The following is a 25,903-nucleotide window of genomic DNA, read 5'->3' as shown; positions in this document are numbered from 1 at the left end:
AAGGAAGGCCATTTTAAAAAATCTGGCTAGTGCTCGAATAATGTTGACACTCTTCAAAAATCCACTAGAATGCCATACCGTTGTTCAGAGGTATCAACTTCTCTCATGGAGAAGTGTAACTCTCCCCAACTATCGATGTTGGAGAACGCGCTTGAATGTTAATGGACATGATTCATATGAATTCCTCATTGCTTCTCCCCCTGTGTTAAGCGAGTGGTTTGCTCCACACTGATAGTGGTTTAGTGCAGAGCGGTCTGCACGGTTTAGTCTGCGTTGCTGCCCTCTGGCTTGCCATCTTCTCTGTCTCTGTCGATCTCTTATTGCTCTTTCCACATTTTTACTCTGAAATTTTGCTTGGTGAGTAATTTTCTCCCTTCTTATATTTTTCTTCTTCGTCTTTTTCTTCTTCTTTTTTTCTTTTTTATTTGTTGTTTTTGCAATTAATGTCTCCTCGCTACTCATACATATCTTTGCATATTTTTTTCCTTTTTTCTTTTAGGATGCATTTCGACTTTTGAGTATCTAGCTTACTGTTGAAATCATAATTATGATAATAGTGTACTTATACAGGATGGGCACTGATGTTGATTTTTTTATTTGTGAAGGAATACCTATAAGTACGTGAAATAACAATATGTGTTTACAGTAGCTCATATTAACAGTACGTTTTATTTTCCATGACAACTCACTTTACACCTGGAGTTATTACAAAATTGTGTTCACCTTTTTCCTCTACCAGAAAGTAACAATAATTGTTTTCCGGTTTTTTGTTGAATGCAATGTTGCTTGGCTAAATTGATCTTGGCGTAAGAGTTACCTGTTCCTTTTGTTTTGTTTTACCTTTCTCTTTTATATAAAGACGTGTTTTGCAAACTTACAGGACGGAATAATTTTGCTCAGTGAATGGAAAATACGACTTTTATTCACTGCGCGTGACCCACCGCCGCCTTTTCCCTTAGATCATCACCATTGCGGGGCGGACAATTTCATCAAAACATGTAAATCAATACACCCGTGAAAGACAGCTAAATGGGTGGACGATACTTTGCCTGTTACGTTGACAGCTGTGCTATCACAGAATGTTTACTGAACTGCATCACTGGAAATCAAATCTGGTAATTCGTGTTTATATTATTACATCTTTCAAGGTCTTTAAATTATTATTATTATTATTATTGTTATCGAATATCCTTTCAGTTATCGAGTCTTCCAGTGTATTGATCATGTGCTGGAAATACTGCCATATCATCTGTAACAATTAAACATCTAATACCTTGGATCTCACGGGACTTGGTTTATTATTGTGAGTATTTAATGTAATCAGTACTGTGGTATGAATATATTATTTTGCTCTTTCGGGGGAAAGTATGGTAGTCTATATTCTACTGCACCATGTAACAGCATGTGCTGTGGGAGAGTTGGTGTGCTCCGTTTAAAAGGAATCTAACTACTTAAAACAGACAGTTTAGGGATAGCTCAGAGTCCATCGGCACTGATTTAGGTGTGGAGTGATTCTGGTTACATGCAGTGCAAGGGGAGTATACAATTACACTCAATCAGGGACAGGGGCTACCTAATTCTAGTAGGCCATGGCTCAGTTTTGGTAACAGTTTATTAAAAATGCTCAGAACCTCTCAAGGTTCTAAATGTATGAAAAGAAGTGAGGGATTTTCATTTTATTGATCCTCTAATGCAAATTAAATTAATATCACATGAGCACAAAGTACACAGCGTTATCTTTGTTGCCAAAAAGCAAATGTTTAATGAGATTCTGTGGTAATGACTTTGGTAATTATTATTTTCATAAATTATTTAGTATGTGGCCCATTATGATGATTAATCATTTGTCGTAATTTGCATGTCTTATGCTTGGTAGTTATCTTTTAAGCTTCAAAAAGCTTTGAAAAATTTCTTTAATGGGAAACCTTTAGAACTACTGGGGAAAAAATGAGCATAATGAATTTTAACATAGAAGTCCAATATAGTCCCCAGAGAACGGACATGCATCTTCATGGTAGATGAAGCACGTTGTACACTTTTGAGTTGATTTGTGTTTGGGTAACACTACTGTACACTGTTGTGTTTTGCATATCTTAAGGTTTAAAAAACTGGATAATTCAGATTAGAATCATCTTTACAGGTTGTGTCCTGCAAACCATATCATGGCTTGGCCTTTGTACTGTGTTACAGTTCACCATACCTAGGTTTTGTAGGCATACAGGTGGGGGAATATTGAAGCAGTTTGACCACACCATTCTGGTCTGGTTGGATTCTCTAACAAGTTTTGCATTACTATATAGCGACCTGTTAGGTGTCCATCCTCTGCTACACGGAATTCCACGTGCCTTTCTAGCCAAGTCCAGCAATTGAATCCAGTGTTGTCAGCTTTGTGGGTTTTTTTCACCACATCTAGAGACATTTTGAGTGAACAAATGAAGTTTATGTCCAAATATATGTCAATCGGTAACTACCGAGCGTTCAGAAGTAGCGTGGTGTTTATGCCCTCATCATAATAAAAACAGCACTCACCACTGTATAAGACCTAGCCATGCCTGTAGAACCTGCTCTCTGCAAAAACCAACTTTTGGAGAGCCTGCCTGTGACTTTATGCTTGGAGGAATTGGTGGCACAGTTTATACACTTTACTTGACACAGTCGTTTGTTGAAATAGCCAACATGTGAATCGGAAGTAATGGATTTTTACTTACGTACCATTTTTATGGACTTGTGATGTTGAGCTGTGTTTGTGTGCATTCACCACAAAGGAAGACCTGATGAGAGACTTGTTCTCTTTTGCATTTATTAGGGAGAACAATCACTTAGATGCTTTTGGTTAATACACATCATCTGTGAGTATACCATTATGTGATGCTCAAGAACCAAAATAAAAGCTTGCATTTGATTTAACACAACCCTCAAATAAACCCCCCCCCCCCCACCCACCCACCCTCCACCCCCACACCCCTTTCAAATGATGTTACACCACTTACTAAATTGTTGGTACACCCCTTCATGTTCATTTTCATGATTTGGAACATTTCCAAAAATACCTTTATCACATCATGTTTTGATGGCATGCCGTGATTGTGACATTAATTTAATCCCTTTTTGCAGTATTCTCTCTGTGTTGTCCATTTTGCCAGTGCAGTTTGGACTTCCTTTTTATTCTTACTTGTTACTTATCTTCCTGTAGCTGTAAACAAGAGTAAGCCCATCCCCCAAGTCGCCTGTGTGTCCTTTCTTTAGGGGATAATCATTTTGTGGAATAGCATCTGAGCGTTTTTGGAAAGACTGTAATGCATCAGCCTGGACCTGATAAACTGGAAGGTGGTACAGGCCTGTCGGTCTTGTGATGCATGGCACTCCAGAGCCCTATTCATCTTAGATTGTGAAGAGTACGTTTAACTTACATATTTTTGTGTTGTGAGGTGGAATCAGGTCTCTTGCAGTTGGCGTTACCAGCTCATTGATTCTTTCAGCTAGAGAAATGATACATTTTCACTACAAGACCAATGAATGGAAACAAATGGTAATACAAATATAGGGAGCGGGTGTTAAAGAGGTCATTGGGGTTACGTAGGTGATTTATTTGTATGGGTTATGAAATCAGTAATATCTTTTGGTCTTTTGGTTTGCTTTTCATAAAGAACAGGTTTAGTCTCGAGGATGTGTTCTTGGATCATTTTTTGATGTTGGAATTAGCTGGAAATTCATTTGTCTCCATTGGCTGATGGTGACGCCAATGATTGACGTGTGGGAGAAATAATTGTAGTGTTACTAAATGGTTTTATGTGATTCTTGTAAATAATCCAAGCTGTTGTGTGCCACATTAACCTTCAGAATACAAACCCAGTTTCTGCAAGTATTGCTTGTTTGTTCATGTTTGCATTTTCCCTTTTTCAATCAATCCATTTGGGTCATGTCACCAGCTTGGGAGCATGGTTATGTGTTACAAACACAGTTGCATAGCTATTGCTCAAAGCTTGGAGAGCAAGCATGGGACGTAATTTTTTCAGTATTTTATTTTTTCATTTGCACTATTTGTTTATTTCATCTTCTTTTCGCACTTTGCTCCTGCGCGCCAGAGTGTTTCCTTTTTTTTTCCGCTCTACTGCCGCCGTGACGGAGCGATTTGCCCTTCCCGGCTCAAGGTTATTCATCACAGTCTGCCAGGCAGACAGTCAGCAGGAAGGCACAATTACTCCTGTTTATTATCGAGTTGGGAAGACAATAACACTCAATATTATACACGGAGGCAAAATGGATCATGCGTTCCTACAAGTGTCAGAAGTTTGAAGAAGTAATGCGCGGCTGCATAATAATTTTGATATTGATCTGAATACCAACTGCCTGTACTGAACTGAAAGCGGATCTTGATTGGCTCGGGGAACCATTGCAGAGCGCAGTGACTCAGTCAGGGAAACTGGATATCAGCCTCTGTTTCTTAGTGGAGGGCTAGCAAGTAGGGGTTATAAGAATGCATCGCCCCTCAGCTTTGGGGTAACAGCTGATGGGGTGCACCAAACAAGGCAGTTAAGGCGGATATGAGGCAGGTTTCCTATTCTCCATCTGCATCCAGCGATAGATTTCTGTTTCTTTAGAGCATGCTTTTGTGATTGTATACCTTTAATAGCCAGAGGATTTTAGTTTTTGTCAGCTAATTAGCTTTCCACCTGTTTGGAAGGCAGAGTGTGGATTGTAATTTGGTGAAAGAGATAAGTGGAAGGTAACATCTGTTTGAAGCAATATATCAACAAGAGGTGTACAGCTGTTTATGTAATCAAGGTGGATGGAGTACTAAAATTACAGGATGTTGTTGATGTTGATACAGTGTCCAGTTGGAGGAAACAAATTGTTCTTTGGTGTGGGAACCCTAATTATTTCTGTGTGATTGCACATCTGTTTTTCCCCCAATAGTGGTACACTAACCCATATGTGAATGAAAGCAAGGTAACTTTGTGCTTGTATATGGATAGAAATGCAGTATCACCTATGCATGATTCTCTCTTATTACCCTTTATTTGAAAGCCATATTGACAGGTACACAAATTATGAGTGACATATTGAAGCAAATTCTTTTATGTCCACAAAATGTATGTTTATATCAGACTTTCCTCTCTTCTCTGTTTCAGTGGATCATTTTATTCTGAATTTAAGGAATGAAAATTATTTGGAGAATGCTCAGATATTGCTAATAAAATGAGCAAAAAATATTAAATATAAATTAAATATAAAATAAAAAAAAATAAAAAGTATATGTGGAAATCATTTATGTAGTTGCAGTGTTATTAAATTCCAGTCAGCTGTATATACACAGTATATTCGGTTGCTTTTACATCACAGAAATGAACATTTTGTTGGCTTTAATTCTGAAGTGTGGTTGAAGCTGAACAGTTGTGTTGTTAGTTCCAGAGAGATGGTAAATTAAGGCATGGCGGCAAGTATTCAATTCACACAGCACAAAGACAGAATTTATTGCTGTCCTTCTTGGTAGGAGTTGGTCGGGTTTGGGTTGTTGCTGTTGTTTTTTTTTTTCAGTGCTCTTTCTTTTAGGCACCCTGTCAGCCTCAGATGCATTATTACCTTGAATACAACCGCATGAACTGGCCTGGGGGGAGCCAGAGAGGTCTGACAAACTGCCGCTCATTGATAATAGATCGCCCTGTCCGTCGGTAGCGCTAATGACAGGCTCCTTTAGCATTCTTTCTCCGCTGCCCGCCGACGGACAGCGCCAGGACAGGGTTAGCCGTGTGTGAAAGGGAAGGTCAAAAACACCTCACGCGTTCCCGTCGCCCGCCCCCCCCCCCCCCCCCCCCCCAACTCCACACCTTCACCTCAGGAATCCTACAGATAACAGGACTGACATGACGCGGGCCACGCAACCCACGTGTTTCTCTCTCTGGATTTATGGTATGCGGTGTTCGCTTGCAACCTTGTTGTCAGAAGAGCCATGAATTAATGAGGTGCCTTCCGTATCTGGTTTTCACGCTCTGCATTCGGGGGTCTGGGGCGCTTTGATGTATTTCAAACACGCAATTCTAGTTCAAGAAACAGCTACTTCTCATGCCATGCAAAATGTCAGCTCGCTTCATACTTGTGCACAAGCTTGTGGCATTATGTCTGAGATTGACATTACACTCTCAGGGTGTTCTGTTTCTTTAGAGCGATCCGTGGTAATAAGGTGTCCAAACACAAGGGAAGTACAGAGAGAGGTGACTAATGGAATTATTCATATTCATATCTGTAAAACCGTCCATTTAATTCCTTTATGTTGCATGAGTTGGCGTATTTGTTTGGAACCTAACAGATCTTTGACTGCATTGTGAAAATTACATAACCATTCGCAAAGTATAGGCTGCCTTTTCATTGATGGTCATTATACTACAGAGATACCTTTGGACATAAATTTGCAGACAATTAGGAAACCAACTCTCTTCTTCTCAGCTGTGCAAACAACCTTATGCCCACGTTCCTATTTCTGTAAACCGTGCGTACAAATAAGGAACCATGTGCTCCTCTATCTTTAATTCCTCAGCTGAACTATTCAATTATCTTTTCTGTTCAGCATCAGCATCAGCATTCAGTTTAATCATTAGTCTTTTCATTGTCTCTAAATTACTCTAAATGTGTTCTTTTGGTGTACAACAAGGATGAATTCAGCATGAAGGTGTAATCCAGATTCAACTGTTATAATTTGGCAGGTGTTCATAACATTATGAGAACAGAGGAGGCTGATTGAATCCACCCACAATGCTTTTAGCGTTATCTCTATGACCCAATGTTTTATAGAATCGCTTTGCTTTTTGAATGCATCTTCACAGTTCATTCCTGATTTAATCCTATTGGAACAATACTGTATACAGAATATCATGTGCGTTGTGCATTGTTCTGTGGCCCCAAGGGAGTATTCATGTGCTATAGCCCATTACTTGTACATTGTTAGCTGTAATACTAACATAGAAATCAATTACAGCAAAAAAGTGAAGAGAACTTGTACGGACAGGGAGGAACCACCCCCTGAAAGAAGAAATGAATGTTTAGTCTATAGAGAAAAATTATGAAATTATAACTGTGCTAGTTTTAATTAACAGACATTACACAAAGTGCTAGTGGTTTGAGCCATTTGCTTGCTAAAAAAAAATCAAATCTGATGAAATTCAACGTTTTGGATTTCTCAGTGACACCTATTTTTGTTAAGGCCAACAATATATATATTTGCCTTATATTAGAAGCAAAGCATTTACAGAGTAGTAATACTGTTTTAAAATGACACTTAATAATCTAACAAAATGAAAAGTTACAACCATGTTGGTTTTTCCATCAACTTTACCTTATTATTGTCTGTAAATGTGCCACAACCTTAATTGAGATCCTGTTCTTTCTAGTGATTGAAATTAAGCAGAGAGATTTATGGTGACACTGTACATTCAGCTTTAGAATACCAGGACACAGATTTGAGTCACTTAATAAAAGCTGTAGCTGTTACTGTGTTGTTTTCAAATGTTATAGGTGTACTGACAAGATAAACATGAACCAAGTTGTTATCTAATCTTGCTGCAGTTTATCAAATCCACACTGAAAATGACGATTCCAAGCTCAGCAGGTCACCCCAGGTACCACAATTTTTGTGTGGGCTTTCAATTACTGTAGCCTAAATTGGTAGTAATTCTGGTAGCATACCATGTTAAAAAAGAAACCATATAATGCACATAAAAGTAACAAACAACCCTAAAACGTAATCAACTCCCCCACCATTTTTCACAGTGGGCATGGTTTCTTTCTCAGCATAAACTTCACCTTTTCACACCAAACAGAGAGCCGATAAGAATGCCCAAAAAGTTGAGAAATGCATTCAGTTGTCATTCAGATGTGCTGTGGCAAATTCAAGTCCTCACTTTTCGTGGTTTGTCTTCAGAAGGGGTCGCTCTGGTCTGGAATGCAACATTCATGTACTGTATGTAACTTTGAATGATTTTTTTTTAGGAGATCTCCAACTGCTGCCTTTGGATTTATATTTTAGCGTAGCCCATAGCCCATCTACAGTTGCAAGGTTGCAACTGTACCGGTAGCCTTACATTTCTAAATAATGTACGTCACAGTGGAAAGTGGCAGGTTTAGCTTTTCATGCAATTTCTTGCCTGTATCTTCCAACTTACTTGTGAACATCAATGACCACTTGCTTACCTGCTGTCTTTAGAGAGCTCTCAGATCTTAGCCATGATAGTGCATGCTATTGATGAATCTCTTCGATGTGTTGCTGCCTTTTATACCACAGTTACAGATTTTGCATTGAACTTCCAATTTCAATATTTGGGTGTAGATTTGTTTTGTCAGATTTTGTTTTAAGGATTACTGAACAATATGAATAAATGTGACCCTCATGTTTTGTAGTGATATTCATTATTTGTGAACAGTCTGAATTTACTTTGTGTAGTGATATTAAGATTAATGTATGATGTAAATAGCTGAAAAATGTATAATAGATACATTTTTTATAGGAGTTCTTGTTTAGAGAGGCTCATGGATACATATGAAGGACACTACATATATCCATTTCAACTCACATAGCGTAAAATTTCTTAATGTTATCCATGCATGCAACTACGTATTTACTGAGAAAATTCTGATGCAGCAACAGCACTGTACTGTAGAACTGGACAGCAACCTTTTGGGTTTAAACTTTGTTCTTTACAACTACACATATTCATTCAAACACACGTGTGAACACACAAACATACACACAGACACACACACACACACACACGCACACTGAATTTTTAAAATTACTTATAGAATCTGAATGCCTTCACTTGTATTATGGTCTTTTCTAATCAAAAACTTATACACATACAGTGTGCCCAGAGCAACACAAACTGTTTAGCTGCTGTCAGTGAAAGATGGAGTGGAGGCATGACAGGCACAGAATGAGAGATGAACATGTGTACTGGCCTCGCCTGAACTTCACATACTGCAGTTGTCCCAGTAAAGCTCCACTAGCAGATTTTTGATATTCGAATCAAGGAGCAGCTTGCGCTCCCATTGCTGGTGGCGGGTACAAATGTAATACTTTGCCATGGCCACAGGGTCATATCAGAGGGTATGAGGGGATGTGATGAGTTTAACCCAGCCCGCTCCAGGTGCTTGACACAGTTTTTATCTGAAATTCAAGCTGTTGGTTTCCACATTGCAGCACTCTACCCTCATAAGAGGGATGGACATCTGTCCCCAAATATTAAGTTATTTGCTACATTTAAATGACTTAATACTAACACTTTTACATTTTTATCAAAAAGTTTTTTTTTTCAGTCCAAAATACAGCAAGAACATGAACAAGAACATTTTTTTTAATTTTCTACAGCTTGCATTTTGTAGTTGAATGAGCTTGTTTTGTAGCCTTAATGGAAGGGTCTTGTAAAGGGAAAATGTAATTGAATGGGAACTCCAAGTAAATTATGGTTGTCCAGCTGTGGATATGTAGGCCTGCTAAATTATTATTATTTGGTCCAACCATTTCGGAATTACGTAGGTGAACATCTTATGTTAGAATTAGCATAAATCTGAAGTGTGTCAGGGGCACGTCACTGAATGTGCATAACAACTACTTCAAGCCCTTGAGTCAGAATATTGCCCTCAATAACTGCAATAAATTCTCTCTATTTTCTTAACATGAAATAGAGGAAAAATTTTCATTTTTATAGAAAATGGCTTTACAGGAGCCAGGCAATATGTGTCCAATGGTATTTATGGGTTGGGGATAAAACTTCCAAGTATCTATGACCATCTTAAATAGAAGCAAAACAAACTACAAGGAAGATCTACAAGGAGGAAACTTTAGATAACTGTCCAATGAAATGACTATGTAAATGACAAAACATGGACAACGATCGTGTTATTTTCGGGTGTACTATGGGCAAAATTGAACTGATTGTTGTCAGGTGAAGATCAGTCAACCTGGGGAATGAGTGTGAATGGGATGAGCCATCCAGATGTCAGGATCAGAGAATATTACCAGATCAAATATGGCCAGTTCTCAACCCACAACAGTGCATTACACAGTTATCATGAGAGTGCACAGCACTGGAATAACTGTTTACTTGAAATAATTTTCATCCAATGCTGTAATTAAGTTTTGTTTCAAATAATTATTTTGTTAATTTACATTTTAATGTCTACAGTCATTAAAACACAACTAATACGTATTTGCATCAAATAATTAATTGTTAATTAGTTCATTTCTTCTCTACTCTCCACCTACTGTATTAGACTTCCAGGTGGTAGATTTTAACAGTGATACCTACTTGATGTAATTTATGCATCAATTCCTTGACAAGAAACACTGGGTTTTGGTCTATGTTAATTTCTTTGACAGCAAATGCCAAAGCTGAACAGAAGTATCTCCTCTCTGCATCATGATGACCTTTTATGCACACAGGCCTCGTTTTTTTTTTTTTTTTTTTGACAGGGGTTTGCTAAATCTTTCGCAATTAATAGTCTACCTTGGAATCTCCCTGCAGCATTGACGAGGGTTCTTGTATGTGGAGTGCAGAGGAAGCTTTAATTGAATGCTCAGGTGCATTGCCTTCGGCAAGCGAGGACTGCTTTTTAATTGAGGAGGGCTTGCTGACGATGATAGGCCTGTGATCCTTTCATCCGCGGTGCTTGTTGAGATTGAATCCAGAGTTGTCTTTTTCAGCAGTTTTACCTCATATCTCCATTATCAGAATGCCTGGTCAGAGGAGGGGGCTTTTTGTTTTTTCCCTCACCTGTGTTGTACACAGAAGGTATTCACACAGGGCTACCTGCTCACAGGCCGGGTTTGACTATTGATCAGCATGTTATTCTTGGTGGACATGCAACACAGTGATTTGCCTTTGCCCTTGTTTCCCTTGTTAGCCTTATTTCTCACCAGATGATATGTTCATAAACCAAAGAGGAATGTGTGGGTAAAGTTTGCTGTATTCAGTGTTTTATAGATTTATTTCCAGCATACTGGAGTCTCTCATAAATTTTTTAATACATATGGTAGCATACAGTAGATGGATTAGCATCTCCCAGGGCCGTCATACCTGTGCTGTACTGTCATATTGATTGTTTCCTGTTGTAAATGGCCGGCTGTCTGGGACTGAAGTTTATATTTCATTGCAGTGTATTCTTTCAGATCAATGAATCAATTGTGCTTAATTTTTCATGACTGTGGAATTTCAGAGGAAGAAGACATTCATGCCTTTTATACTATTCTTCAGGTTTCCCGGAATACATTATTTACAGACTTACTGCATTTGAACTCAAAGGATTGTAAACAGCAGCTTTTCATTTGTAACATTTATGATTACTGTCCCTTGATACTTTATTGTGCGTTGGTTACGACTGATAGTTTTCTGTAAATGCAACAATATGGATATGGATATGAAGTAGATATCCAGTTAATCTTACACCATTTTATTCTGAAGTTCCATCTTTCATTATGATGTTTAACACTTAATATCTCCGTAGTGAACCTGCATCAGTTGTATGCCTTTTTTTCAATTGCAGGACCCTTTTTACACTCCAGGCTGACGGCTTTGGGACCAAGCACTAATTACTGCAAGTCCACCCTGGTCAGAATAGACAGGTATGTGCGGGTCGCTTCTTAACATCATGAGACAACCTGGAGACAACCCATTTGGCACATCTGTGTAATCTAGCTGCTTCTCCACATATACCTCGGAAACCCTGTCATCTCACTGTTTGCTGAAGGTGCCTCTCCCGTCACCATGTGACTCACTGCCTGTCAATCAGCATCTTTCCTCCAGCACAATCAGCCATCACAGCTGGACATAGAGAAATCTAGACCCCCGCTTTTTTGATTCGGGACGTGCTGGACAAATACAAATTAAAAATGAAAACAAGATGACAGATTGAAACACCATTAATAATTGTGCTTTAAATAATGTTTGTGTGTGTCTGTCTGTGTGTGTCTGTGTGTATGTGTGTGTATGTGTGTGTGTGTGTGTGTGTGTCTGTGAGTGTGTGTACATACAAAAAGAAGTCCCAGCAAGAACTGGACTGTGCAGTGCCCATCTCTTTAGCACTAAACTGTCTTCTCAGTCCATTGCTAAAACAATATTGGTTAGGGCTTGAGAGGGCTTGAGATGATTGATTGCTTCTTTGTGGAATACCTCAGCCCTGCCCTGTGTTTCGAGGTTGGGCAGGTTTTTGATTTGTGGGATAAGGGCACTTCACAATTAAACAGTGGAACTGAAGCTTAGTCATTCATTGTATTGATGTACAGTTTCTTGATGATATTGTGGTATTCAATATTTTGCAGATCTTCACACAAATGACAGATTATGTGAAATTCATTTCTTTTCCTCCTTTGAGGAAAGCAGACCCAAGATAGACCAAAAGATGGATTGCCGTACATCATCCAATTATTTATGCATAAAAACTATCCTCATATATGTGCTTTTATGAACATAATTATTCAGATTCAACTGAAAATCACAACTACCCCCACATTCATTTGTGGCCAGGGTTTCAAACATGATTCCTGGAGGAATGTGCACATGCTGTTTTAATTCTCTAGCCTCTGCTTTTACACTATTACGTTTTTTTTTTTTTAGTTTGACACCGTTAACCATTTTTGAAAAATGATACATAAATTATAGCTCAAATATATTTGTTCCCAGTATTCAAGAAATATTTCTGTGCAGTGCATATTGGAAAATGTGTAGGTGTAAATGAATAAAACTAATCAAACGAAAGGAGAAAGTAAAAGTAGAAAGTAATATATATTTCTATGTGATCACTGAATGAATGGGAGAGTTACTGTACTGGTCTCTATTATGTACATTATGTACGTTTTCTAGACATGGAGATGTCCATATCAAATATCAAAATACATTTCGCATTGATACATTAATACATTGATATTCCAAGGCGTACAAATTTGATTTTAGACATAATTGGCTTGGGTAATGTCAGGAGTGCCATTATCTGCTGTGTGGAAGTATCCTTTGTGATGTGTACTCCTCAAAAGAAAATTTGTGTCATGTAACGTTATTGTTGCTGTTATTGTTGTTTTTGCTTACTGTTTTCCAGCAGAGGAAAGCATGCCATCTGTTCCAACTCCATTTGGGCATGTCAGCATGCATTCACTGTTACAACATGACTATTCTACATTGCTTGAAATGAGCATGAATTTTACACTCAGAAACCGCTTTGCAAGCCCATTTTGCCACAGTGGCTGGAGTGTTCTTGGGGAGATGTAATTTTGAATATTTAACATGTTTTACTAACTCTGCTAAAAGTATGTTTTTAGTCACCAGTGCTGTTGTACCACATACGGTTCTGCTTTCAGATTTGTTTCTTTCAGGGATGAGCACTCGAGTATTCTATTGTGGGTATTTGTTTTGCCGGCTGAAGGTGACCTCTTAATTACTAGATAAGAGTACAACAAAGTGCTTCATTTTCCAAAAGCGAATTGTCAGTTGAATAACCTGGCGAAGCACTGGCAGGAAGCTAAACCTCCCATTTACAAGCACACCTCCTTGTAAATTGTTTCATTTGGGAACGTTACTCTACAGAGTGATAACACGAATGCAAATATAATTTCAACTTGCCAGTAATATTGTAGCAATATTAATGCCCGTGAGGAAACATTTCACGACTGAATCAAGCAAAGCCTTGGCTGGTGACAACCTCTGAACTTCAGGTTTCAGAACTTCTGTCATCACACAGTAGTAAGCCTGCGTATGGGGGGACAGATAATTGGGTTGTTCTTGCACGGACATCCTCTCATCCTCTTTCCTGTCCTCTGAATTTCCCTGGCACAATACCTTCCAAGCAAACCATTGCTCAGCCCATTTCTGTTTCAGACTTAGGTGAGGTGTTCATTTACAATAATGCTTAACAAATGACCATAACTGTTGAGTAATGAAAGGATGATTCCCATGCTTTAATTACATGGGGCTTGTGGTCTATTGATAATGATCTGCTGGGAATTGCATCCCTTTTACATTAACAACAGTCGAATGCCAAGTCAGTGCACCTGCTCAACGGCGAATGTCAAAGCTATTTTTCAGCAGTTATAGCTGGGATTATTTTAGTCCGTTCTCATACGCTCACACTGTTTGAAATGGCAGCTCTTTCAAGACGTATTTACAACCTGGTGCCAGCTGGGTAAACTCATTTGTCTTGGCATGAGTGTTGCATGACAACACGAGAACATGGATAGATATTCATGTGACACTGCGTGTATCTGCAAATGATCAGTGGCAACCATTTTCTCTCCTGTCCTCACACTCAAACAGCAATGGCTTTCATTTGCTATGTAGAAGGAAGACATGCAGTGGAGAGTAGACTTGAGTGGGAGAGGGAAAGCTGGAAGCAGACACTGATTTGTGCATCTGCTGATTTTAATCACAGCAAAGAGAGCGGGCACGTGAATTATAGATGTAGAATAATGAAAATTTTATGAAAATGTTATTCATGCATTGAAATTTGTCAAACATCTCAGCTACATCAGTCGGTGACTCTCCGGAGCTCTCCTTACCCTGAGAGAGGGGGCCAGAGGAATCATTTCCTTTAGTCAATTAATACTTTCATTTGTTAGCAAAAATAATTTCTTGGGCGGGAAAATTATTTTTGAATTAGTATTTTTGCCATTTCACTTTAACTGGCAATACTGTAATATACTCTATTTCAAGAAAGACTTGTGAGCCATTTAACAGAATCTTTGAATGGAATCATTACGTTTTTTTTTTTTCTTTTTTTCTCAACTGGGCAACCACTGTCTCTTGGGTGTTATAACGTGTGTGATTGTGTTTATTTTCACTTCAACAAAGACTCAAAAAACAAAAACAAATGCACAGTGAAACTGTTCCATTTGGCTGTGAATTCTAGTACTGATTTGCAGTTTAGATTGCAATTCACACTGGTAGGTTTCATTGATATAGATGTTTCCATGCGCTTTGTGACAGTGAAATTGTAGGGGACTCATTTTTATATTGATCTTGATTGCTGTGGTACTCTGACATGAATTTTAGGTCATTGAACTGGCTGTTCAGTTGTGTCACAAACCACAGGCAGTCTTTCATGTTGCAGTTAGCTTGCCATTGTTAATTATTGTCTATGCCTGTGTCACCTCGGAAGAAATCCATGTGCTTTAAAATGAACCTTGGGGAAAGTTAATGTACGATGTATATATTAATTGAATGGTCCTTACTGCACACGGGTGATTTACAAACAAATTCTACATATTTCCTTGTTTTATTTCATGAAATAGCCATCCTACAATAGATCAGAATTAATCTGAAATTATGCAGATTTGACATAAGGTTGAGCACTGTCATGCTTTGGTGAAGTAGATGATGATGTTAATAAAATGTAGTATGCATTATTGCATTATTAGTGAGGAAGCATAACTGACATCATTCCAAACTTGATGATCTGTAGGTGAGAACATGTATAGTTATGTCCTTGACAAGCTAAAGAATATTTAATATAATTTGTGTGCGTTTTCCTTCATTTAAATTTTGCAGGAATGTTCTGTCTCCCTGGTGTTTGTAAAGCACATTTAATGCCTTGGCCATCACGGCGAGAGTCAGTCTTTTATTCAATCTGAGTATGTTGTAAAACAATGATGTCCGCGGGGGGGGGGGGAAATTTTGTCAGGGTGCTTTTTTTGTTAGAGACAGCAAAGTTGATGCAGTTTTACTGTCCAAACAGCCTCTTGCACTCATCATTACGGTAGATGGTCATGAACCCTGGTACATTTTTTTTGTTTTGTTTTCATGAATAATTTTTACAATCCGAAAAACTACTGTAAATAGTGTTCCTTCTGTGTTCACCTAGAGGGTCTCCCTCTGCTTTGATTATCCCCACATCTTTTATGTTCATGGCTATCATGACAAAAGCTGTTGTTGCTCAAGCAAATAATACCAACTGATGCAACACTAAGAGGCACTAGGTGGGTCTTGTTAAAATTACAAGAAGTGCCTGTCTCTGCATTTTTTTTTTTTATTGTGTATCTTTTTGTTGTTGTTCAAGCCCTACTCCTATTGACTACAGGCACAAAGAGAGGAAGCACTGTTTGGAACGTTCAATCTTTTCACCAATCTTATTGAATAGCTGCCCACAGAGCGCAATGTAAACACAAGCTATCAATATCTCTTTTTTGATGTTAGTATTTTTTTTCCTTTGGTCTTTAAAGTTACACTTCCTCAACATTTAATGAGTTTTGTCTAGGATGCTGACACAAACAGAATATTTGGCAACTGTTTGTGTGTAAGAATAAAAGTCAGTTCTCACAAATGGATGTCGTTTCAGAATTGCTGTACTTCATCTGACCTGCTGACAGGGAACAAAGTTAAATATATTGCATGTATACAGTAATCACTATAGTTCCATCCATGATTGTATTACTTGTAAATATGAAGAGCAAGAGTGAGTAGATTAAAAATAGCTCAATCCATAAAGGAAAAACAGACTTGTGTAAACACTGGAGCCAAATATTCAGAGGTAGACAAAGTAATGGAAACCAAAACCAAGTGAAAATAGACTCAAATTCTAAAGTCATTAAATCACAATTAAAAAGGAGTCTACACATGTTTCACATTGATGTCAATACTAATTTCCAACATGTTTCTGCTGTAAAATACTTTTTAAAATCAATGCTTGAATATGTGAGTTTCTAAAGCAATTTGAGTGATGTAACAGATTTTGAAAAGTCAAATAGTTGGTGCCCAAATTGTGTGGTGTTGCATTCACAGAAATTACAGAATTATTCAATGTGTGAAGGGGAACTGTGTCACATAACATGTTGGCATATGCCCAAAAAGGAAAAACCGCATAGAAGAACAGTGGTCGCAATCTGAAGCTCATCAACAGGGAAAGATGGACACCCAAAAGGATAGTATCTAAAAAACCACAAAACAATGGCCTCAGAAATTACCACAGAATTGAATTTACACAGAGTCAACAAAACTGGAACATAGTGGACTTAACAAAGCTTGACAAATCATAGTGGATTTATTTACTGTATGGCTGTCATTTGGAAACTGCTTGTAACCAAGGCCAGCGGGCAACAATGCATAACCTGGTGTAATGAGCACAAAACCTGGATTCTGAGGAGAAGACGGCAGTCATATGGTCTGATGAGTCATCTTTCACTTTTTCCTATTTCTGGACAGGTTTATCTTTGAGAAAATCAAAGGAAGCCTTCAACCCGCATTGACGTGTTCCTAACTGTTAGACATGGTGGTGGATCTGTTATGGTAGAAGCAGCCATTCCATGGGAGTCAGTGGGGCCATTTATTACTCTGCATAGTAGAATTACAGGTGCACCCTGTGATGCAACCATTGTTTCCGCAAGATGTTCCCATATTCCAGGATGATAATATCAACATACAAACTGCTGAATGGATTAAAGAGCATTTTTATGAATAGCAGGGTGAAGTCAAACCCTCCATGGCCTCCCCACTCACCAGATCTAAATTCCATTGGACATTTATGGGAAGGTCTGGAATGTAGACTGCAGGGTAGCTTCCAATTCGCAAAGTGCTAAATGATTTCCTCTTAAATAATGGTCCAATATTCAGGTAGAAAGAGTTAAAAACGTTCATAAAAGGATTCTAAGACGGACTGATGATGTTCTTAAAGGAAAAGGTAGCCCAGCTCCTTGTTAGTTAATAAATATATGTGTTGTGTATGTGTATGTGTGTGTGCGTGTGTACATGTTTGTGTGCGTGTGTGTGTGTGTGTGTGTGTGTGTGTGTGTGTGTGTGTGTGTGTGTAGTTGGCATTGTGCGAAGAGCCATCCAAGTGAAAAGAAAACTGCAATGTGTAAATGAGCTATGGGAATAAGAGAGGGGTGCGAGTTACATCAAAAGCAACATCATGCAAATGGTATACTGTGTGTTCTGGCATGGTATTTCGTAAATGTTTGCTGATGAGGATAACAGGAACCATGATGATTCATGATCATTTGTGATTATTGTGTTGATAGCACAGCTGATTCACAACACAAATATGAAAGCAGTGTAACACTGGGCTGAGGTTTCAAAGTCTTTACAGCCGGGTAGACGCTTACAGACATCTCAGCGTCTTTTTGTCTGCCACCAGGGTATACTGATGCAATTAAGAAAGATACAACTTACAGAATAAAATGTGATCCCCACATTCCCTCTGCCCCCCCCCCCCCCCAAGGTGGTATAATTCATAAAATTACTATGAGAGATGTAACCTTGATGTAACTTGCATATCAGTATCTTGGGTCTGCAAGTTGCTAAGCCATTCAAACACATTTTGTCATATTTTTATTTACATCAACTTATTTTATTAGAGCCTATTTACAGCATTGGACATCTGAATGTTTTTGCAGTTACAAACACGGAAGTTAACACATGTAATGAGCAATCAGACGTGTCAAGGATATGTGTTTGTTGGCTCTGCTGTATCGCACCTCTTTTGTAGAATGCTAACTGTAGACGCCATGTGTCTGCATGGTATATGTGTAGTGTATTGCAGCCAGATGTACTTCTGAATACCTACAATGCATACCACATTAATTACAGAACTGAAAAACTGCATGGGAACTTAAAGTGGCAATATATCTGAATTTTATCTTTTTCAAAATGATGAAAGCACTTCTTCCATGGAATATTATTTGGAATTTGGATTCTCTGCAGGAGTGTGCTGCAAATACCCATTACTGTCAGACTACAATGAGTGATTGCTTTATGCCTGCATTGTGTTGTGGGTTTTTTTTCCAAATAGCATTTGAAATGATGAAGCCAAGAATAATGGAGCAATCATAAGCAATTGAGTAAGTTATGAATTGAAATGCTAACTACATGAACCCCCCCTGCCCCCCACCACACACACACACACACACACCTGGAGGTCAAATGAAAATTCAGTTTAGCAAATCAAGATATAGAAACCCAGGGGCCCAATTCTAAAAAATGTAAGTGTTGCATGTGCTGTGCCTTACAATGAAAATGAAAATTCATTTTCATTATTAACAGACCCATTTTTAATAAAGGGGCTTGTTTAGCTCTGAGATAAAGGACCTGCCTAAAATTAGTAAGTGCTGTCCATTACTTTTAATAAGCAAGGGATAATTTTCATACATTTTTCATTAATTTAAACAGTGGACGTACTCATTACATTGTATAACTAATGGTAAAGGAGAATAATTTATTTTGTTATCCAAATTTAATGACAAAGCCCATTGGACAGTCAGTATATGTAATGAATCGGGGCCAATAATAGCAAAGGTGTACAAATTAATTAATGGGTTAAAGCCATGCATTATATTTCAGTTCAGTTTCAGTTCAATTCAGGCTATTGAAGAGAATGCTGGTGGTTGTACTTCTGTGCTGTTATGTAAGTTATCAGCTGTTCTTAAAACAGTTTAATAAAATGTAAACGTGGTTTGTAAAAGCATATCACATTCCTTCCTCTACACAGGGTTAAGGGATATTTAGGAAGGAAAAATGTCCAAAAATGCCCTTGTGTTGTTGACAATTGCAAATGTAAATCAGTACTGTATATAAATAAAACGCTTACCCAATATTATCCTTTACTCATCTGCATTTGAGTGGCCCATAGAACATTACATTGTAGTCAATTAGCAGATACTTTTATTCAGAGCGACCTACATACAGTAGGTTACAATTTTATCTGTTTATACAGCTGGATATTTACTGAGGCAATTGTGGGTTAAGTAACTTACCCAGGGGTACAACAGCAGTGCCCTCACAGGGAATTGAACCAGCAACCTTTTGGTTACAAGCCCTGCTACTCACCATTACACCACACTGCTGCCCTTGAATTCACATTTCATAATAATTCACATTATTTGATTTGAAATATTTGGTTTGTTACTCTTTTCTTTTTTAAGTCAGGAGAAATAGCATGTCTGGTGTTCATGCTCAGGGCTACGGTGTTTTAAGCAATCTACCTGGATTGGGACTAATTTAAGGTGGGACATGTGGTTTATGTATGCCAACATTTCCTCTCCTTGGTGACAGTGTTGAATTAATGAAGTGCAGGCTGCTGTTTTTTTAATGTAATGTTGGATAAAAGTTTCCGCTACCATCTGCCAGAGTAGCTCAGAGTCTTTATTCCCCTCTTTTTTCTTAATGCCCAGTGTGAGCAGAGGCTAACATGTCGCTCCATGCTAATCTCTTGCAGAATATTGTGTCATCTATTGTGTCCGGGATTAACAAGGAGGATCTGTCCTGGGGCCTCATTTCACTAGGGCTGTAAGGCAGTGGTGAAAGCTGATGTGGAAAGAAGGCATGGCTGGTGACTTCCACATCAGGACAGGGGCTTATAAAGCCTTAAGACTCCATTTATACCTCTGTGTCATTTTCTTTATTATTCAGCACATTGAAAGTGAATGGGAACAATAGAGGAGCACATGTATCAGTTTGAAGTGCTGGTCTTTTGTGTTGTTAAAAGGCAATGCACCTGTGCACTGATCTAGTGAAAGATCTTTGTGTCGTATGTAAGAAGACGCATATAATTTCACCCCTCTAAGTCAGCTAGGCCGGTCTGAGAACTTTAGATGTTTGAAGATTGTTTTGTAAAAAGAGCACAAAAATGGTGTTTCCTGAGCTCATTACCATAGAGATATACGAACAGTAGTGATGGTAATCTTCAAACCGCTACAACTTTATGCAAGTAAACTTTGTGAGAGGATGGAACCCTGTTGAGGTACTCTAGATCAGAAATTGTGTCTCACTCTGCAAAAAAAAAAAAAAAAAACAACAACAATGCACAAATACGGCTCAACTCATCCTCAGTATATTTCCAAATTTAGATGTCAGCCACACTTATGGAATATGGGTCATGCTTTCTTTATGCATTCTTGGCAGAGGAATTTTTAATGGATGACTCAAACACCTCTAAGCTCTGATGAAGTTGGCCTTTCGCTGTGGAAATGTCAAAGTATATTGTCATTTTGCCACCAGTCTGTCTTGTTAAAGTTATGTTCGTCTTATCAGTGTTTTTCACTTAATAAACTGAAGTTATTACTCTTGTGAATGCCTCGAAAGTAAACCACGCTATTAAAGTATTTTTGTATAGTAACACTGTGTTCATTCCCTATATCACATCTACGTATATTTTTCCTCTCTTGGGATTTTTTCCTCTGTTCCCATAACAGAAGAATGCTTTACTGATATCACAGAAATACCCACTTGGTTGCCAAGGAAGCGAGTGTAGGTAGGAACAATAGGGTCCATATTTGGATCACACTTCAGAATCATCATTCTGTGCTCTTTCCTATTTGAGAAGGAAAGAAATGCCTGGCCAGCTAGCTGGCAATGGGGTTAGCTACTCACATTCTCTCACGCTCTCGTCTTGAATAACAACAAAGTTGATATTATCACCTAGTGCTATAACATCATCAGGTAGGAAGAGGAAATGGGATTTGTGTGTGTGTTTAATTACTTTACTTAGCTAACCAGCCGAAGCAAAAGAATAAATGTGTACCTAGCTAGCTATAGCAGTTCTTGTTAGCAAAAAGGGTACTTGAAGAGCTACTTCACGAATGTGCAGATGTTTGTAGACTTGGGTAATGAAGGGCAGATCAAGCCTCGTTCACTCTATAATGGTGGATTGGAACATGTCTTAAGATGTGAAGTGCTGCACTTCAGCTATTCTGTGGAGAAGCATGCAGGGAAGTTTTCTAAAATTAGGAACGTTGATTTTAGGAAAATGGTTAATAGTGGAATTTTTGTTTCTTACAGTTGATATCCAACAATACCAACAGCAGCATAAACATACATTTATAGAAATTAACACAATATAAAACTCTGGTTGTACTTCACAGTTCAGGCTAATAAGAGTAATAAGATATTGTTACATTGAATTGTTAAGTTACAATTAAGTGAACTTCCTCCAGAAGTATGTGAGCTGTTACACAAAAATAAATTGCGGTGAAGTAGTGTCAACACTGTAAAGTGTTACTAGAACTCTTTAGTAAGTGCACGCCAAATGATCATTATTTTGAGTTTGGAGGCATTGTGAACAATTTATGTTCAAATAAGATTGCCTCAAAAAGGGAATGGTAATGTAGAACAACTTGTAAGTTGCCATTTTCTTTTTCTATGTTAAGTTGTTATAACATTTTAAAGGGTTTTAGCTCACAGATTTTTTGAGTTTGCCCTGTTGAATTGCTAGCAGTTGTTACTATAAAAAAAAAAACATTTTCACTTGCTCTAAACAGGGGGAATAATGACTCAATTAACTATCATTTACTTTCATTTACTGCACAAGTGTGAAAAAGTAAAGGTCTTATTATTCTAAACCTGTAAAGGAAAAGTCATTAGCGGTTCTCGTCTAAAGATCTCTGCTTTCTATTTTCTCTGTCCGACTTCTCTTCACACACTGGGGGCTGCTGGTTGTGGGGGCTCTGGCCCTTCCGCTCAGTAATCTCCATTAGCTGTAATTACAGGGAATGTATGAAAGGACCATAAAACTAGGCCTGCTCAGTATTAAATTCTGACACGGGCCTTAATTTATTCCTAATGAAGATGTTCCTACTCTGTGTGGATATTGGGCCTTCATGCCTGTTGCCAAACCAAATGTCATTCAGAGAATAGTTTAAGGGCATCCTCTCAGCAAGATGTTGAGAACTAGAATGACTACATATGTTAGTCTTGCACGTTTTTAGGGATGATGGTGTAGCTTGGACGGAGTGTACAGCACAAAGAAAGGGAATTCCTTCACAGTTGCACCGCACTGCTGCATTTCTGCTGTATCAGTGATTAAAAATGAACTGCCACCACATCCGCAAAACACAAAAGCCCTTGAAATGCCTTTTTGTGAAGTACCATAAAGCACAAAGAATGTTAAATCTGTGGTTCAGCATTAGCCATTAGGCGGTCCAAGACAATGTTCTTATTGAAAAACATATTAGTAATACAGGCTATAACTCTAAGTATGTTCGTTAGTTTGATGGCAAGTATGCAGGGGTAGGTGAGGGAGAAGTGGTTAATTTAACTCTGTGCTATGAAAACAAGGGACACCACAGCATGTGGAAATATTTCCAACACTGCTGATTCATGAACACTAATGAGAGCATGGGTCTGTATGCAGTGGTTTGTGATGCAGGGAAATAAACCTGCCAAACGGGAGTTATGTTTAAGAGATCTAGAAACGTTTTGAATACCTTATCCCCCTATCATACAACCCTTTTATTAATTATACAGCCATTTTTCTCACTACGGCAACATCTGCACTCCTGCAAGAGCACAAAATGAATGCAATCTTCCCATACACTCGCATGTAGTCAACAGCTGTTTTTTTTTTTTTTTTTTTTTTTAAGTCACACAGTATACCACAGTGAGATGGGCACCAAGTGTATAGGAGCTACTTCACTGATGCCATCTGAGTAATTTGCAGGCTCCTAGCAAACTGTATGTTGCCTGGGAGCAGTGAGACGAGGAAAACAATACCAACTTAAACTCTTCCATCCCCCATGGAACAAAGCCAGTTTATATCACTGCTGAGTGCTCCCAGTCATTGTTGGCAAATGACACAGCTGGTTTCAAACCCAAGCAGTAGGTGAGATGAGTGGATTGGTTGGGACGGGGGCAGTTTAGGGCTATTAATGAGGTAAAATAATTAAATAATGGTGTGATTTGAAACAGATGATGTCAACAGGTGATTGTAATCATGATTTGGTACAAAAGCAGCATCCAGGAAAGGCCTAGTCCTTTAGGAGAAAAGATGGGCTGAGGATCGCCAGTTTGCCAACCAATGCGTGAGAAACTTATTGAAATGTTTAAAAACAATGTTCCTCAAAGAAAGACAGGAATTGATTTGGATATTTCACCCTCTACGGTGCATAAAATAATTAAAAGTTTCAAGGAATCTGGAGGAATTTCAGTGCATAAAGGGCAAGGGCGCAAGCCTCAGCTGAATAACTGTGATCTCCGATCCCTCAGATAACATACCGTCCCAACTGTGCTTTTCTGATTTTGGGTTGTAGTAGGGATTTAGATTTGACAATTACTTTACTGTAACATAAACCAAAGATCTAAAATCTACTAGCATTTAATATGCAATTTACATTACATTAGCAGACACTCTTATTTAGAATTACTTATATAGCTTACAATGTTTTTCATGTTGCCCATTTTATGCAGCTGGATATTTACTGTGGCAATTTAAGTTGACAAAGAGTAGTCATGCCACCCCCTCCAAATCAAACTGGTAAATGGGTACCTTCATTTTGTTAGGTTGCTCCTGACCAGTATTTGTACAGTTTACTTTAAATGTAAGTGAGTCTATTCAAGCTATTTTTATTCCTACTTTAACCATGAAGTACTGAAGAGGATTGAAACTTCTAAATTCCCTTTGTCAGTATTCAAGTCTGTCCCATTTCTCAATGACAAAGCGTTAACTGAACCAACATAGCTCTTTAGAAACTTATGTTTTTTCTATTGAGTGAACTACAGGCTTGTACTTATCCCAGTAATCAGCATGAGTAAGTTTTCGATGTCATGAGTGAATGACGTTTTGCCCCAGTCAAGCACGACTGTTCCAGAGCTTTAAAGAGGAGCAAACGGAAGTATACAAATTCCCAGAGCTGGCATTAGCAAGTAAAGTGCTTCTTTCGCTTTGAGGTGACATTGATCACAAATGAAACAGCAGTAGGCCTGCTACATCCTTGTACAGAACCGAATGAAAGAAACACTATCCCTGGCACTGTTTAACAACTGAGTGAAGGCTCGTAACCTGGAGTTTGCTAGTTAGATTCCCTGGTGCACTGCTGCTGTTGAACCCTTGGGCGGGGTGCTTAACTTCAGTTGCTTCAGTAAACGGCTGCATTGACAACATGTAAAAATGGTAAGCTATGTAAGACGCTGAGAGAGTCTGCCGAGCAAAATGCAAAAAAAAAGCAATGCTTTGTAAGCACAGCTCTGCTCAGAGAACCCCCAGGCACCATGCAGTGATGAGGAATGACATAGATGTGTAGGATCCTGGAAAAAAAAAATCCATTCTCCTTGGTTCTTTTTCTTGTATTCAGTCTATGTTTCTATGACCAAGGGAATAAACAATGTTACCTCAAACTTAACTACTGAGCTGTTTGGGAGTGAACCTAGTGTCAGTGACTTAATGAAAAAAGCTTGTTATTGTTCTGGTGTTCTATTTCTTGTTATGTCTCTTAGTGTTGAGAACAAGACTAAAATTCCATAAGCAAGACACTGTCAGAATCAGACACAATCAGACTATAGCTCTTTTATCTAAAATTCCACTTTAGTGGTGCTCAGCACGTGCATGCTCAAATCATACCTCAGTTTAAAACCTTATATGATGTCATAAGCTACTGTAAGTGACAGTAATCTTTGTAGTATGTTACGCACTGTGAGTGGGCATTAAGTATTCTTGGTACTTTTGCAGATTGCTGTTGGGAGTTTCAGTAGGAGGAAGTGGCTGTCAACAGCTATTGAAAAATAGCCATTCGTTAATAATGTAATGTTGCAACAAAGATGTTTTATGTAAGCTGTTAGTATTTCCTCTAGAACCACAAGTTCTGCCTCAGGTTAGGGAAACACTGCCATTCCTCCCTGATCAAGATGATGATGATGATGACGATGCAAATCCAAACCTAAAATTTTTCATTCACAAGTTATTCAAGTTTAAAATATGAATATTGAGCCAACTTTGCATCAGCAGCAGCTGCAGTGAGAGAGCTGTAGAATAAGGCGGATAAAATGCAAAAGAGCCAAGCCAGAAATACACGCAGAGGATGAGGGCTTTATTAAACCGTGGTGAGGGCATGGGGGTTTATTTAATCCATGTGCAAACAGCCACCACTCCAAACAATGGAAGCATGAGGATTGGAAAGAAAAACTCCAGGTAGCTTGATAGAAACAGTTGGTGGCTTTGTCTGTCCTGGATC

The 25,903-nt window shown here is 38.4% G+C and overlaps 1 protein-coding gene across 2 annotated transcripts in view; it reads left to right on the top strand.

Moving 5' to 3' along the window:
- The first annotated feature begins 277 nt into the window (after positions 1 to 277).
- The window catches only part of raly (RALY heterogeneous nuclear ribonucleoprotein), a 73,815-nt gene continuing 48,189 nt past the window's right edge, over positions 278 to 25,903 (top strand). For both annotated transcript variants that reach the window (XM_036531195.1, XM_036531196.1), the window contains exons 1-2: positions 278 to 357; positions 11,533 to 11,611. The gene's annotated coding sequence lies outside the window, so the exon portion shown is untranslated. The remainder of the gene's footprint in view (positions 358 to 11,532; positions 11,612 to 25,903) is intronic.

This window comes from Megalops cyprinoides, chromosome 6, assembly GCF_013368585.1.
Source record: "Megalops cyprinoides isolate fMegCyp1 chromosome 6, fMegCyp1.pri, whole genome shotgun sequence".
In the NCBI taxonomy this organism is placed as follows: Eukaryota; Metazoa; Chordata; class Actinopteri; order Elopiformes; family Megalopidae; genus Megalops; species Megalops cyprinoides.
The sequence above is the reverse complement of the archived record's forward strand: the minus strand, read 5'-3'. Positions and strand labels throughout refer to the sequence as shown.